Raw genomic sequence first — 13,786 nt, 5'->3', positions numbered from 1 at the left:
GGCGGTCGTCCCGGGGCCCCCACATAATGGACCTTATTCAGAGGTGGTCGTTAGATGCAAGCGGTCGCTCTAAATGAGGGCGGCCGCTTGCATCTTGTAGTGCCGCCACTTGGTCGATCGCTAAGCTGTGGGTTACCTGCCACAGTTCTAGCGACCGACCAGGGTGATGGTCACGATGGTCAAGATCATCGCGACCATCGGGGCTTGCTACGAGACCCTAAGGTTGGGTCTCGACACTTGCAAGCCCCAGGGAGCTTCCTGCTCTGATCGATCAGGAAGCTCCCCACTGCCATCACTGCTGATGTCAATGGGGCCGCCCCCAAACGGCAAGCGTTCCTTCGGGAACGCCTCCGATTGGCCGGCCATGCCCTCTGCCCGCCTCCCAAACGGGGCGAGCTGTCACTCACCATCGACAGCTCGCCCCCTTTTGGTACGAAGCGCCCGTCGCTAGACGGGTCTCGCACATGCGCACGTTGGAGCCGGCTCCGACGTGCGCTTGCCCAGTGGGGGAAAATCGACCCGGTTGCGAGCAATCAAATTGAAATATATACCACCTATCATTGTGAATCACTGCCTATTTCCCTATAGATTGTAAACTTGCAAGCAGGGCCCTCTTACCTTTATGTCTGTCTGTTATTACCCTGTTTTGTTCTATAAATGTTTCCAATTGTAAAGCAACGGAATATGCTGCGCTATATAAGAAGCTGTTAATAAATAAAATAAATATATATATATATATATATATATATACAAAGTTAAAATATACACATACATATATTTACACGTGTGTATGTATGTATATACAGTCAGGTGCATAAATATTGGGACATTGACAGAATTTTCATATTTTGGCCTCTATTCACCACCACAATGGCTTTGAAATGAAACAAACAAGATGTGCTTTAACTGCAGACTTTCAGATTTAATTTGAGGATAATTACATCCAAATCAGGTGAACGGTGCAGGAATTACAATGGTTTCTATATGTGCCTCCCACTTTTTAAGGGGCCAAAGTAATGGGACTATCAACTCAAAAGCTATTTCATGGACAGGTGTGGGCTATTCCCTCGTTATTTCATTATCAATTAAGCAGGTAAAAGGTCTGGAGTTGATTCTAGGTGTGACATTTGCATTTGGAATCAGTTGCTGTCGACTCTCAATATGAGATCCAAAGAGCTGTCACTATCACTAAAGCAAGCCATCATTAGGCTGAAAAATCAAAACACACCCATCAGAGAGATAGCAAAAACATTAGGTGTGGCCAAATCAACTGTTTGGAACATTCTTAAAAAGAAAGAACGCACCGGAGAGCTCAAGAACACCAATAGACCCGGAAGACCACGGAAAACAACTGTGGTGGATGACAGGAGAATTATTTCCCTGGTGAAGAAAAACCCCTTCACAACAGTTGGACAAATCAAGAACACTCTCCAGGAGATAGGTGTATATGTGTCAAAGTCAACAATCAAGAGAAGACTTCACAAGAGTCACAAAAACAGGAAGACCAGATTAGAGTTTGCCAAACAACATCTAAAAAAGCCATTACAGTTCTGGAACAACATCCTATGGACAGATGAGACAAAGATCAACTTGTACCAGAGTGATGGGAAGACAAGAGTATGGAGAAGGAAAGGAACTGCTCATGATCCAAAACATACCACCTCATCATTGAAGCATGGTTGTGGTAGTATCATGGCACGGGCATGTATGTCACAACCGTGGAATTTAGGAGCTGTGTTCCCGGACTGGGCCTTGGATCTGTATTATTTGGCGCAGACGCTCGCTGGAGGAGGCTTGGCTTAATGAAGTTTCTCCGCATGAGAGGGTGCAGCGAACTGACAGGGGTTTGAGGAATGCGGCAGTAACGAGATAGCTAGGAAGCTGCGTGGAGCGGCTGGATAGCCTAGGGTAGACGTTGGTAGCTGAGTGGCTATGTGGAGCGGCTGGATAGCAGTGGGTAGACGTAGGTAGCTGAGTGGCTACGTGGAGCGGCTGGATAGCCGTGGGTAGACGTTGGTAGCTGAGTGGCTACGTGGAGCGGCTGGATAGTCGTGGGTAGACGTTGGTAGCTGAGTGGCTACGTGGAGCGGCTGGATAGCCGTGGGTAGACATTGGTAGCTGAGAGGCTACGTGGAGCGGCTGGATAGCCGTGGGTAGACGTTGGCAGCTGAGTGGCTACGTGGAGCGGCTGGATAGCCGTGGGTAGACGTTGGCAGCTGAGTGGCTACGTGGAGCGGCTGGATAGCCGTGGGTAGACGTTGGTAGCTGAGTGGCTACGTGGAGCGGCTGGATAGCCGTGGGTAGACGTTGGTAGCTGAGTGGCTACGTGGAGCGGCTGGATAGCCGTGGGTAGACGTTGGTAGCTGAGAGGCTACGTGGAGCGGCTGGATAGCCGTGGGTAGACGTTGGTAGCTGAGAGGCTACGTGGAGCGGCTGGATAGCCGTGGGTAGACGTTGGTAGCTGAGTGGCTACGTGGAGCGGCTGGATAGCCGTGGGTAGACGTTGGTAGCTGAGAGGCTATGTGGAGCGGCTGGATAGCAGTGGGTAGACGTAGGTAGCTGAGTGGCTACGTAGAGTGGCTGGATAGCCGTGGGTAGACGTTGGTAGCTGAGAGGCTATGTGGAGCGGCTGGATAGCAGTGGGTAGACGTAGGTAGCTGAGTGGCTACGTAGAGCGGCTGGATAGCCGTGGGTAGACGTTGGTAGCTGAGTGGCTACGTGGAGCGGCTGGATAGCCGTGGGTAGACGTTGGTAGCTGAGTGGCTACGTGGAGCTGCTGGATAGCCGTGGGTAGACGTTGGTAGCTGAGAGGCTACGTGGAGCGGCTGGATAGCCGTGGGTAGACGTTGGTAGCTGAGAGGCTACGTGGAGCGGCTGGATAGCCGTGGGTAGACGTTGGTAGCTGAGTGGCTACGTGGAGTGGCTGGATAGCCGTGGGTAGACGTTGGTAGCTGAGAGGCTATGTGGAGCGGCTGGAGCACAGTGGGAAGGCTACTTAGCTAAACTAAGAAACTAGTTGCACTGGCAACTTGTGTGAGCATTGGGGATCCTTTTATAGTGGACACTGGGAGCTGACAGGCTGAGAGAGAAGGAGAAGGCTCCTCATTGGTGGAAGTGGGGTCACATGGGCAATCCAAGATGGCCGCGCCCATGGACCGGAGGACAGCGCTTCCTGGAGGTAGTCAGCGGGGACCAGCGGTGAGCAGGAGCCGGCATGGGAGCAGCACAGCAGCGGGACCCTCCAGAGGACAACAGCGTACAGCGCGGGAGCCGGAAGACAGCGCGGGTCAGCGCCCACACAGGTAAGCGACGGGGTCTGATTCTGGGGTCTCCAAGCCGGCGTGTGACAGTACCCCCTTCTTCAAGAGTGGCCACCGGACACTTCCTTGGTTTATGAGGAAATTTCACATGGAACGCTTTGACCAGACGGGGTGCATGGACATCGGAGGCATTTATCCAGATTCGTTCCTCCGGACCATAATTCTTCCAGTCGATAAGGTATTGAAGACGGTTGTATCGACAACGGGAATCTAAGATTCTGTCAACTTCGAACTCCTCTCCCTGCTGTGTTTGAACACTAGAAGCTTTAGGCAGGACCTTCTGAAATCGGTTTAAGACTTGTGGTTTTAAAAGAGAAATATGGAAGGAACTTGGAATGCAAAGAAATGGAGGAAGCTTTAACTTGTAAGCCACAGGATTCAGGACTTTGATGATTGGGAATGGACCAATGAATCGCGGAGCAAATTTCATCGAGGGTACTCGGAGTCTTAGGTTTCGGGTAGAGAGCCAGACCATATCCCCAGGTCGGAAATTTGGAATCGCTCGTCTTTGGCGGTCAGCAAATCTCTTGTACCGGGCTGACGTTTTAGTCAGAGAGGAACGAACCTTTTCCCAGATGTTGGAGAATCGTTGAAGGGACATTTTGGCCGCAGGCACATCTAATGTGGGAAGAAGAGGGAAATCTGGCACTCGAGGATGTTGACCAAAAACTGTAAAAAAAGGAATTGAGCTGGTGGATGTGTGATAATGATTATTGTGGGCAAATTCGGCCCAAGGAAGAAGTTCAATCCAGTCATCTTGGGAGGAGGAGACAAAAGTGCGCAGGAACTGTTCCAGGTCTTGATTGACCCTTTCGGTCTGACCGTTGGTCTGGGGATGATAAGCGGTAGAAAATTTGAGTTTTACCTGAAGGGCTGAGCAGAGTGACCTCCAGAACTTCGCTACAAACTGTACTCCCCTGTCGGAGATGATCTCTTGAGGAAGGCCGTGGAGCTTGAAGATCTCTTTTATAAAGCTCTGGGCGAGTAGAGGTGCAGACGGAAGCCCAGTAAGTGGTACGAAATGAGCCATTTTAGAAAAACGATCCACGATAACCCAAATTGTGTTGTGGCCCTGAGATGGAGGAAGATCAGAGATGAAATCCATAGATAGGTGAGTCCATGGCTTAGATGGAATTGCAAGAGGTTGGAGTTGACCGTGTGGAACCCGCCGAGGTATCTTGTGTTGGGCACATTTGATGCATGAAGACACATAAGACCTGACGTCCTTTTTCATCAAAGACCACCAATAGGACCGCTGGATAAATTCTAGGGTTTTATCCATACCCAGGTGACCAGAGAACCGGGAAGCATGAGCCCAATGCAGTAACCTCTTGCGGAGTTCCGGAGCGACGAAAGTCTTCCCAACCGGGGGTATAGAAGATAGTTGAGTAGAGGCGAAGGAAGTGGAATTCAAGATTGGTTGGGGCTGCTCCATGGGTAGATCAGGGTTGCTCGTCATGGAACGGGAGAGTGCGTCGGCTTTGAGGTTTTGTGAACCGGGGCGATAGGAGACTTTGAAATTAAATCTGGAGAAAAACATTGCCCACCGGGCTTGACGAGGGTTCAAGCAATTTGCAGATTTAAGATAAAGGAGGTTCTTATGGTCAGTAAAAATGGTAATGGGGTAATGAGCTCCTTCTAGAAGATATCGCCATTCTTCGAGGGCTAGTTTCATGGCGAGTAACTCTTGATCTCCAATGGTGTAGTTCTTCTCTGCAGGCAAAAACTTCCAGGAAAAGAAACCACAGGGATGAAGTTTTTCATCTTTAAATCGCTGGGAGAGCACTGCACCGACACCTTCAGAGGATGCGTCCACCTCCAGGATAAAGGGCCGGGTGGAGTCTGGTTGCTTTAAGATGGGAGCGGAGATGAAGGCTTGCTTAAGAAGTTGAAATGCAGAGGTAGCTTCGACGGGCCATATAGTTGGATCTGCTCCCTTGCGGGTGAGGGCTGTAATCGGAGCTACCAGAGTCGAGAAACCTTTTACAAACTTGCGATAGTAATTGGCAAATCCTAGGAATCTTTGTATGGATTTTAAGGAAGAAGGAAGAGACCAATCAAGAATTGCTTGTAGTTTTGACGAATCCATTTGAAGGCCTGTTCCGGAGATAATGTATCCTAGGAATGGTACACTTGAGACCTCAAACAGACACTTCTCTAATTTGCAAAACAGTTGATTGGACCGCAACCTCAGAAGGACTTGTTTGACCTGGTCTCGATGAGTTTGGAGGTCTTGAGAAAAAATCAAAATGTCGTCTAAGTAAACGACCACACACTTGTACAAGAGGTCCCGGAAGATTTCATTGACGAAAAACTGGAAGACGGCCGGAGCATTACAGAGGCCGAAGGGCATAACGAGATACTCGTAGTGCCCATCCCTGGTGTTGAAGGCCGTTTTCCATTCATCGCCTGGACGGATACAAATTAAATTATAGGCTCCTCTTAGGTCGAGTTTGGAAAAAACTGTGGCTCCCTTGACTCTATCAAATAACTCTGTGATGAGAGGAAGAGGGTAGCGATTCTTAATAGTTATTTCATTAAGACCCCAGTAGTCAATACACGGGCGCAAGCCACCATCTTTTTTTTTACGAAGAAAAATCCAGTCCCTGCTGGAGACGTGGAAGGTCGAATGAAGCCTTTATTTAAGTTTTCCGTAATGTACTCCGACATGGCCTGAGTCTCAGGGAGAGATAGAGGATAGGTTCGGCCCCTAGGAGGATTCTTCCCGGGAATCAGATCTATGGGACAGTCCCAATCACGATGGTGAGGTAACAGGTCTGCGCTCTGTTTGCAAAAGACGTCCTGAAACCCATCGTAGGCTTTGGGCAGGTCTGTAGAATCCCGTACAATGGAAGATCTGATAGGTATTACCCGCTGAAGGCAACCTTTGAAGCAATTGGAACCCCAGGAGATTATTTGCATGGTGGTCCAATTGATTTGAGGTGAATGTCTCTGTAGCCAGGGTAATCCGAGGACTAAAGAATGAGAGGCTTTGGGAATCACTAGGAAGGATAGTTGTTCGGAATGGAGCACCCCAATGGTAAGTTTAAGTGGTGTTGTACGATGGGTGATGGTTCCACTAGAAATGTGACTACCATCGATGGCGGTTAAAGTGATGACTCGAGGCAATGCTTCCATGGGGATTTGATGCTTCTGGACAAATTCAGTAGTGACAAAGTTCTCTGCCGCTCCGGAATCCAGGAGAGCTAATACAGCTTTGGAACCTCGAGGACACTTTAAATGAGCCTGGATGGTGGAATCAGACTTCCTTTGTGATTCAATGGCAACTCCTAACTTAACCTCTCTTTCATAAGTTAGGAGGAGGCATTTCCCGGACGAATGGGACAAGTTTTAACTAAATGTTGCGGAGATCTGCAGTACATACAGAGGTTCTACCTCCGCCTTTTCTGACGCTCCTCAGCCGATAAATGAGAGCGGTTGACCTGCATGGGTTCTTCGCCCAGAGGAGGAGAGGGTAAGCGGGAAACTGGACGTGGCCTTCCACGATCAAATCTGCCTCTTTCCAAGGCACGCTCCCTGTGACGGAGATCCACCTTGTTGCAAAGGGAGATTAACCCATCCAAACTGGTTGGAAGGTCACAGGAAGCTAGGTCGTCTTTGAGCCTTTCAGAAAGGCCACTCCAGAAGGCAGCGATGAGAGCATCCTCGTTCCAATTGACTTCTGAAGCCAGAGTCTGGAACTGGACTACGTATTGGCCGACGGTCCTGCTGCCCTGATGGAGGCGTAGAATATCAGCTGATGCGGAGGTGGTTCTTCCGGGTTCATCAAAGATTTTGCGAAATGTAGCAACAAATTCAGGGTAGTTGGAGAGCAGGGGGTCCGACTTCTCCCAAAGGGGCGAGACCCAATCGAGTGCTTGGCCAGAGAGTAGAGAGATGATATATGCCACCCTGGTTCTGGCCGTCGGAAAGTTGGCGGATTGTAGCTCGAATTGGATTTCGCATTGATTTAAAAAACCCCTGCATAATTTGGGGTTGCCATCGAACTTGCTTGGAGGGGAGAGCTGAAGACGGGCAGGAGGTAGAACCGGAGGAGCAGGTGACACCACAGGAGGAGAGGCGGCTTGGGAGCCAGCGGGAGCGGGATGAGCCAGTAAGGACTGGATGTTGTCCAGGCGTGACGACATATCTTGGATAAATTGGATCAGCTGAGCCTGAGAGGTTTCCTGTCTTTCCAGACGGGATAGTACATCCTGCGAGGCTTCTATCCCAGATCCTTGACCACTTGCCGAGTCCATCTGGCCAGTGCAAACTGTCACAACCGTGGAATTTAGGAGCTGTGTTCCCGGACTGGGCCTTGGATCTGTATTATTTGGTGCAGACGCTCGCTGGAGGAGGCTTGGCTTAATGAAGTTTCTCCGCATGAGAGGGTGCAGCGAACTGACAGGAGTTTGAGGAATGCGGCAGTAACGAGATAGCTAGGAAGCTGCGTGGAGCGGCTGGATAGCCTAGGGTAGACGTTGGTAGCTGAGTGGCTATGTGGAGCGGCTGGATAGCAGTGGGTAGACGTAGGTAGCTGAGTGGCTACGTAGAGCGGCTGGATAGCCGTGGGTAGACGTTGGTAGCTGAGTGGCTACGTGGAGCGGCTGGATAGCCGTGGGTAGACGTTGGTAGCTGAGTGGCTACGTGGAGCGGCTGGATAGTCGTGGGTAGACGTTGGTAGCTGAGTGGCTACGTGGAGCGGCTGGATAGCCATGGGTAGACGTTGGTAGCTGAGAGGCTACGTGGAGCGGCTGGATAGCCGTGGGTAGACGTTGGCAGCTGAGTGGCTACGTGGAGCGGCTGGATAGCCGTGGGTAGACGTTGGCAGCTGAGTGGCTACGTGGAGCGGCTGGATAGCCGTGGGTAGACGTTGGTAGCTGAGTGGCTACGTGGAGTGGCTGGATAGCCGTGGGTAGACGTTGGTAGCTGAGTGGCTACGTGGAGCAGCTGGATAGCTGTGGGTAGACATTGGTAGCTGAGAGGCTACGTGGAGCGGCTGGATAGCCGTGGGTAGACGTTGGTAGCTGAGTGGCTACGTGGAGCGGCTGGATAGCCGTGGGTAGATGTTGGTAGCTGAGAGGCTACGTGGAGCGGCTGGAGCGCAGTGGGAAGGCTACTTAGCTAAACTAAGAAACTAGTTGCACTGGCAACTTGTGTGAGCATTGGGGATCCTTTTATAGTGGACACTGGGAGCTGACAGGCTGAGAGAGAAGGAGAAGGCTCCTCATTGGTGGAAGTGGGGTCTCATGGGCAATCCAAGATGGCCGCGCCCATGGACCGGAGGACAGCGCTTCCTGGAGGTAGTCAGCGGGGACCAGCGGTGAGCAGGAGCCGGCGTGGGAGCAGCACAGCAGCGGGACCGTCCAGAGGACAACAGCGTACAGCGCGGGAGCCGGAAGACAGCGCGGGTCAGCGCCCGCACAGGTAAGCGACGGGGTCTGATTCTGGGGTCTCCAAGCCGGCGTGTGATAATGTATGGTTGCCAATGGAACTGGTTCCCTTGTATTTATTGATGATGTGACTGCTGACAAAAGCAGCAGAATGAATTCTGAAGTTTTTCGGGCAATATTATATGCTCATATTCAGTCAAATGCTTCAGAACTCATTGGACGGTGCTTCACAGTGCAGATGGACAATGACCCGAAGCATACTGCAAAAGCAACCGAAGAGTTTTTTAAGGCTAAAATGTGGAATGTTATGCAATGACCAAGTCAATCCACTGACCGGAATCCGTTTGAGCATGCATTTCACTTGATGAAGACAAAACTGAAGGGAAAATGCCCCAAGAACAAGCAGGAACTGAATACATTTGTAGTAGAGGCCTGGCAGAGCATCACCAGGGATGAAACCCAGCGTCTGGTGATGTTTATGCGTTCCAGACTTCAGGCTGTAATTGCCTGCAAAGGATTTGCAACAAAGTATTAAAAAGTGAAAGTTAGATTTAGGATTGTTTAGTTTGTCCCATTACTTTTGGCCCCTTAAAAAGTGGGAGGCACATATAGAAACCGTTGTAATTCCTACACTGTTCACCTGATTTTGATGTAAGTACCCTCAAATTAAATCTGAAAGCTGCAGTTAAAGCACATCTTGTTTGATTCATTTCAAAGCCATTGTGGTGGTGAATAGAGGCCAAAATATGAAAATTCTGTCAATGTCCCAATATTTATGCACCAGACTGTATATGTGTGTGTGTATATATATATATATATATATATATATAGTGTCGGGATAGGGGTCCCTCTCCTGGGTAGATGGACTCTCTCTTTACACACACAGCAGCCGGAGAAACAGGACACAGTTCTGGGGTTCTCGTGCAAGCTGGTCGGAGCCACTCTTTATTGTACTGGACACATAAATAAAACAAAACACAAACAAAATCCTGGTCTGTCTGAGCTCTAACTAGACAGCAGGTTCCCTCACTAACAGAAGACTAAATAAGTTCACGTCCACAGTACTTACAGGTGGTATCACACAGTCTCTCAGAGCAAACTAGCTTGCGGGCCTGCCCACCCAGGTATGAGACATTCAGCTATAACAAAACCCAGCTTATCTGAGCCACTTTCAGGTGCAAGCCCTAACGAGCCTGCTACCAGGCTAAAAGGCCCAACACCTGGAGTGGCCTGTGGATGGAGCCCTCCCTCTCCTCACATCCACAGCCCCAGGATCCATTCTGGCTTTTCACTAAATCCGACATTTGTAGTCTGTTTTTCCAAACAGACTTCTCCTGGGGGTTTTAAAACACATAGGACAGGAATCTAGGACAGACATAGAAGCCATTAAAAACTGTTCCAGTGCTTCAACCACAATATATAAATTTTTATTGATAGGGGCCCCCACACATTTGTTGCCCAGGGGCCCCCACATACCTTAATCCGGCCCTGTCTACCATCTCTGGCTCCAGTGAGCACCGTGACCGTCTCTTTGTTTCTTCCTCAAGAACAAAGGTGAGCAGGTAATAGTACCACAACTTTGACATCTACACCTGCTCCCGAACGTTGTGACTTCAGATACTTCTTGTGCTCCTTCAAGAACACTGGGCCTGATTCAGAGCCGGACGCTCTGACCAGAGCGCTCGCTCTGAATCAGGGCCCTCCTACCTAAAAATGGAGCGGCCTCCTGGCCGCTCGCATAGCTGTGGGTGACCACTCACAGCTTATGCGAGTGGCCAAAAAGATGGTCCCGATGGTCAAGGCCATTGCGACCATCGGGCTTGCGACGACACCCTGCGGTAGGGTCTCCCTGCCGCAAGCCCAGGAGTGCTTTTGGCTCTATCAGAGCCAAAAGCACTCCCACTGACATCACTAGTGATGTCAGTGGGGCCGGCTCCAGACGGAAGGCGTTCCCATGGGAATGCCTCCGTCTGGGCAGCAATGCCCCCGGCATGCCCACCAAAGGGGGCGTGCTGTAAGTCACCATCGACAGCACGCCCCCTTTGGTGCGAGACCCATAGCGACAGCTTGGCTCTCGCTATGCGGGTCTCGCGCATGAGCACGACGGAGCTCCCTCCGTCGTGCGCATGCGCATTAGGGCACCATCAGCGCTCACGAGCGGGTCTGAATTAGGCCCACTGTTCTCAAATTCTGTATCTTTGCCTTCACCCAGTCAATGTCAGCATCACTCTCTTGAGCTCAACTGTATAATACCAGTTTAATCAGTGCCTGATCCTTTAAATCACGGTTTGAGTAGTCCTTACTCGCCACCTTCCAAAGACACTAATTGGCCTGGCACAACTCGATGAATCCTGTCCAAATTCCTGTTTTGAGTACCAGCCACCAGTGGCGGGCTGGGCCGGGGGGCAGGGTGCCATATGCTACACAGCACAAACACACAGCCGCCGGAGCCGGCAGCTGTGTGTTTGCGGTAATCAGCAGCCGCTGAGAGTCTGTCAGACTCTCATCAGCTGCTGCTGCTCCCACTGCGGGAGCCATCTTCCGGCTCCCGCAGTGGGTAATGGGAGAGCCATCATCATGACGACGTCTCTCCCATAATGCAAAGCGGCCAGAGGAGACGGTGGAAGTGTTGGGACCAGCAGCGGGAGTTTCAGGTAAGTGTTTTTTTTTTTTCTTATAAAGTCTCTACTGGGGGGGGGCTACTGGGGGCACTACCAGGGGGGGATTACTATATGGGGGCACTACCAGGGGGGGATTTCAATGGTGGCACTACCAGGGGGGGGATTACTACTGGGGGCACTACCAGGGGGGTGGATTACTACTGGGGGCACTACAAGGGGGGGACTACTACTACTGGGGGAACTGCAAAGGGGGACTACTACTACTGGGGGCACTACAAGGGGGGCTACTACTGGGGGCACTACAAGGGGAGGGGACTACTACTAGGGGCACTGCATAGGGGGAGGGGACTACTACTAGGAGCACTACATAGGGGGAGGGGACTACCACTGGGGGCACTGCGAGGGACCACTGCTGGGGGCTCCATATAAAGGGCAATACTGGGGGTACTGCATAGGGGGGAGACTACAACTGGGGCCACTATTTAAGGGACATTGCATAAGGGTTACCACTATTGGGGGCACTGCATGGGGGGGTGGACTGCTACTGGGGGCACTGCATAGGGGGTACCACTATTGGGGGCACTATTTAAAGGGCTTACTACTGGGGGCACTGAACAGGGGGGACCACTACTGGGGGCACAAGGGGCACTGCATAGGGGGGGGGTCACTATTGGGGGCACTACTGGAGGCCTGCATAAGGGTGTTCTCTCCTGTGGCACACGGGGGCACTGCATATGGGCACTATGACAGGGGGCTGCCCCTAATCTTTATTTTTACCTTACATTAATCCCATATGGACCCGCCTCCTTCCTGAAACACTTGAGGGGGGCGGCGCCGTAGCACGCACGTTCTTCGGGCACCCTGGCTACACGCTACTCCTCTGCCAGGGCCGCCTGCATGCATTTGCCCCCAGGCTAAAAGTTGCGAGCCAGCCCCTGCCAGCCATGTTTGAAAAAACAAACATTTATTTAAAATGAACATAACAAAAAACCAGCAGGACTGCCCCCAGTTGTGCCCCTTATGCAGTGCTTACAGTTGGGCCCCTTATGCAGTGCCAGCGGTGGTGCCTCTTATTTATACAGTGCCAGTGGTTGTGCCCCTTATACAGTGCCAGTAGTTGTGCCCCTTATACAGTGCCAGCAGTTGGGCTCCTTATGCAGTGCCAGCAGTTGGGCCCTTTATACAGTGCAGGCGGTTGCACCCCTTATGCAGTGTCAGCAGTTGGGCCCCTTACGCAGTCAGTGGTTGGGCCCTTTATACAGTCAGCGGCTGTGCCCCTTATGCAGTTCCAGCGTTTGAGCCCCTTATGCAGTGCCAGCGGTTGTGCCCTTTATGCAGTGACAGCAGTTGTGCTCCTTATACAGTGCCAGCAGTTGTCACCCTATGACAGTGCCAGCAATTGGGCCCCTTATGCCATGCCAGCAGTTGGGCCCCTTATACAATGCCAGCATTTGTGCCCCTTATGCAGTGCCAGCAGTTGGGCCCCGTATGCAGTCAGTGGTTGGGCCCCTTATACAGTCAGTGGTTGGGCCCCTTATACAGTCAGCAATTGGGCTCCTTATACAGTGCCAGCAGTTGGGCCCCTTATACAGTGCCAGCGGTTGTGCCCCTTATGCAGTGCCAGCGGTTGTGCCCCTTATACAGTGCCAGCATTTGTGCCTCTTATGCACTGCCAGCAGTTGGGCCCCTTATGCAGTCAGCGGTTTGGCCCCTTATGCAGTGCCAGCGGTTGTGCCCCTTGTACAATGCCAGCAGTTGGGCCCCTTATACAGTCATCAGTTGGGCCCCTTATACAGTGCCAGCGGTTGTGCCCCTTATGCAGTGCCAGCGGTTGGGCCCCTTATGCAGTTCCAGCGGTTGGGCCCCTCACACAATGCCAGCGGTTGAGCCCCTTACGCAGTGCCAGCTGTTGTGCCCCTTATACAGTGCCAGCGGTTGGGCCCCTTATGCAGTGCCAGCGGTTTAGCCCCTTATGCAGTCAGCAGTTGGGCCCCTTATACGGTGCCAGCAGTTGGGCCCCTAATGCAGTTCCAGCGGTTGGGCCCCTCACACAATGCCAGCGGTTGGGCCCCTTATGCAGTGCCAGCGGTTGGGCCCCTTATACAGTCAGCAGTTGGGCCCCTTACACAGTGCCAGCGGTTGGGCCCCTTACGCAGTGCCAGCGGTTGGGCCCCTTACGCAGTGCCAGCGGTTGAGCCCCTTACGCAGTGCCAGCGGTTGGGCCCCTTACGCAGTGCCAGCGGTATGGCCGCTTATGCAGTGCCAGCGGTTAGGCCTCTTATGCCGTGCCAGCGGTTGGGCCCCTTATACAGTCAGCGGTTGGGTCCCTTATGTAGTGCCAGTGGTTGTACCCCTTATACAGTGCCAGCATTTGTGCCCCTGATGCAGTGCCAGCGGTCGTGCCACTTATACAGTACCAGCAGTTGTGCCCCTTATACAGTGCCAGTAGTTG

The sequence above is a fragment of the Taudactylus pleione genome, unplaced genomic scaffold (genome assembly GCF_031769625.1).
Source record: "Taudactylus pleione unplaced genomic scaffold, aTauple2 ptg000190l, whole genome shotgun sequence".
Classification (NCBI taxonomy): domain Eukaryota; kingdom Metazoa; phylum Chordata; class Amphibia; order Anura; family Myobatrachidae; genus Taudactylus; species Taudactylus pleione.
The sequence above is the reverse complement of the archived record's forward strand: the minus strand, read 5'-3'. Positions refer to the sequence as shown.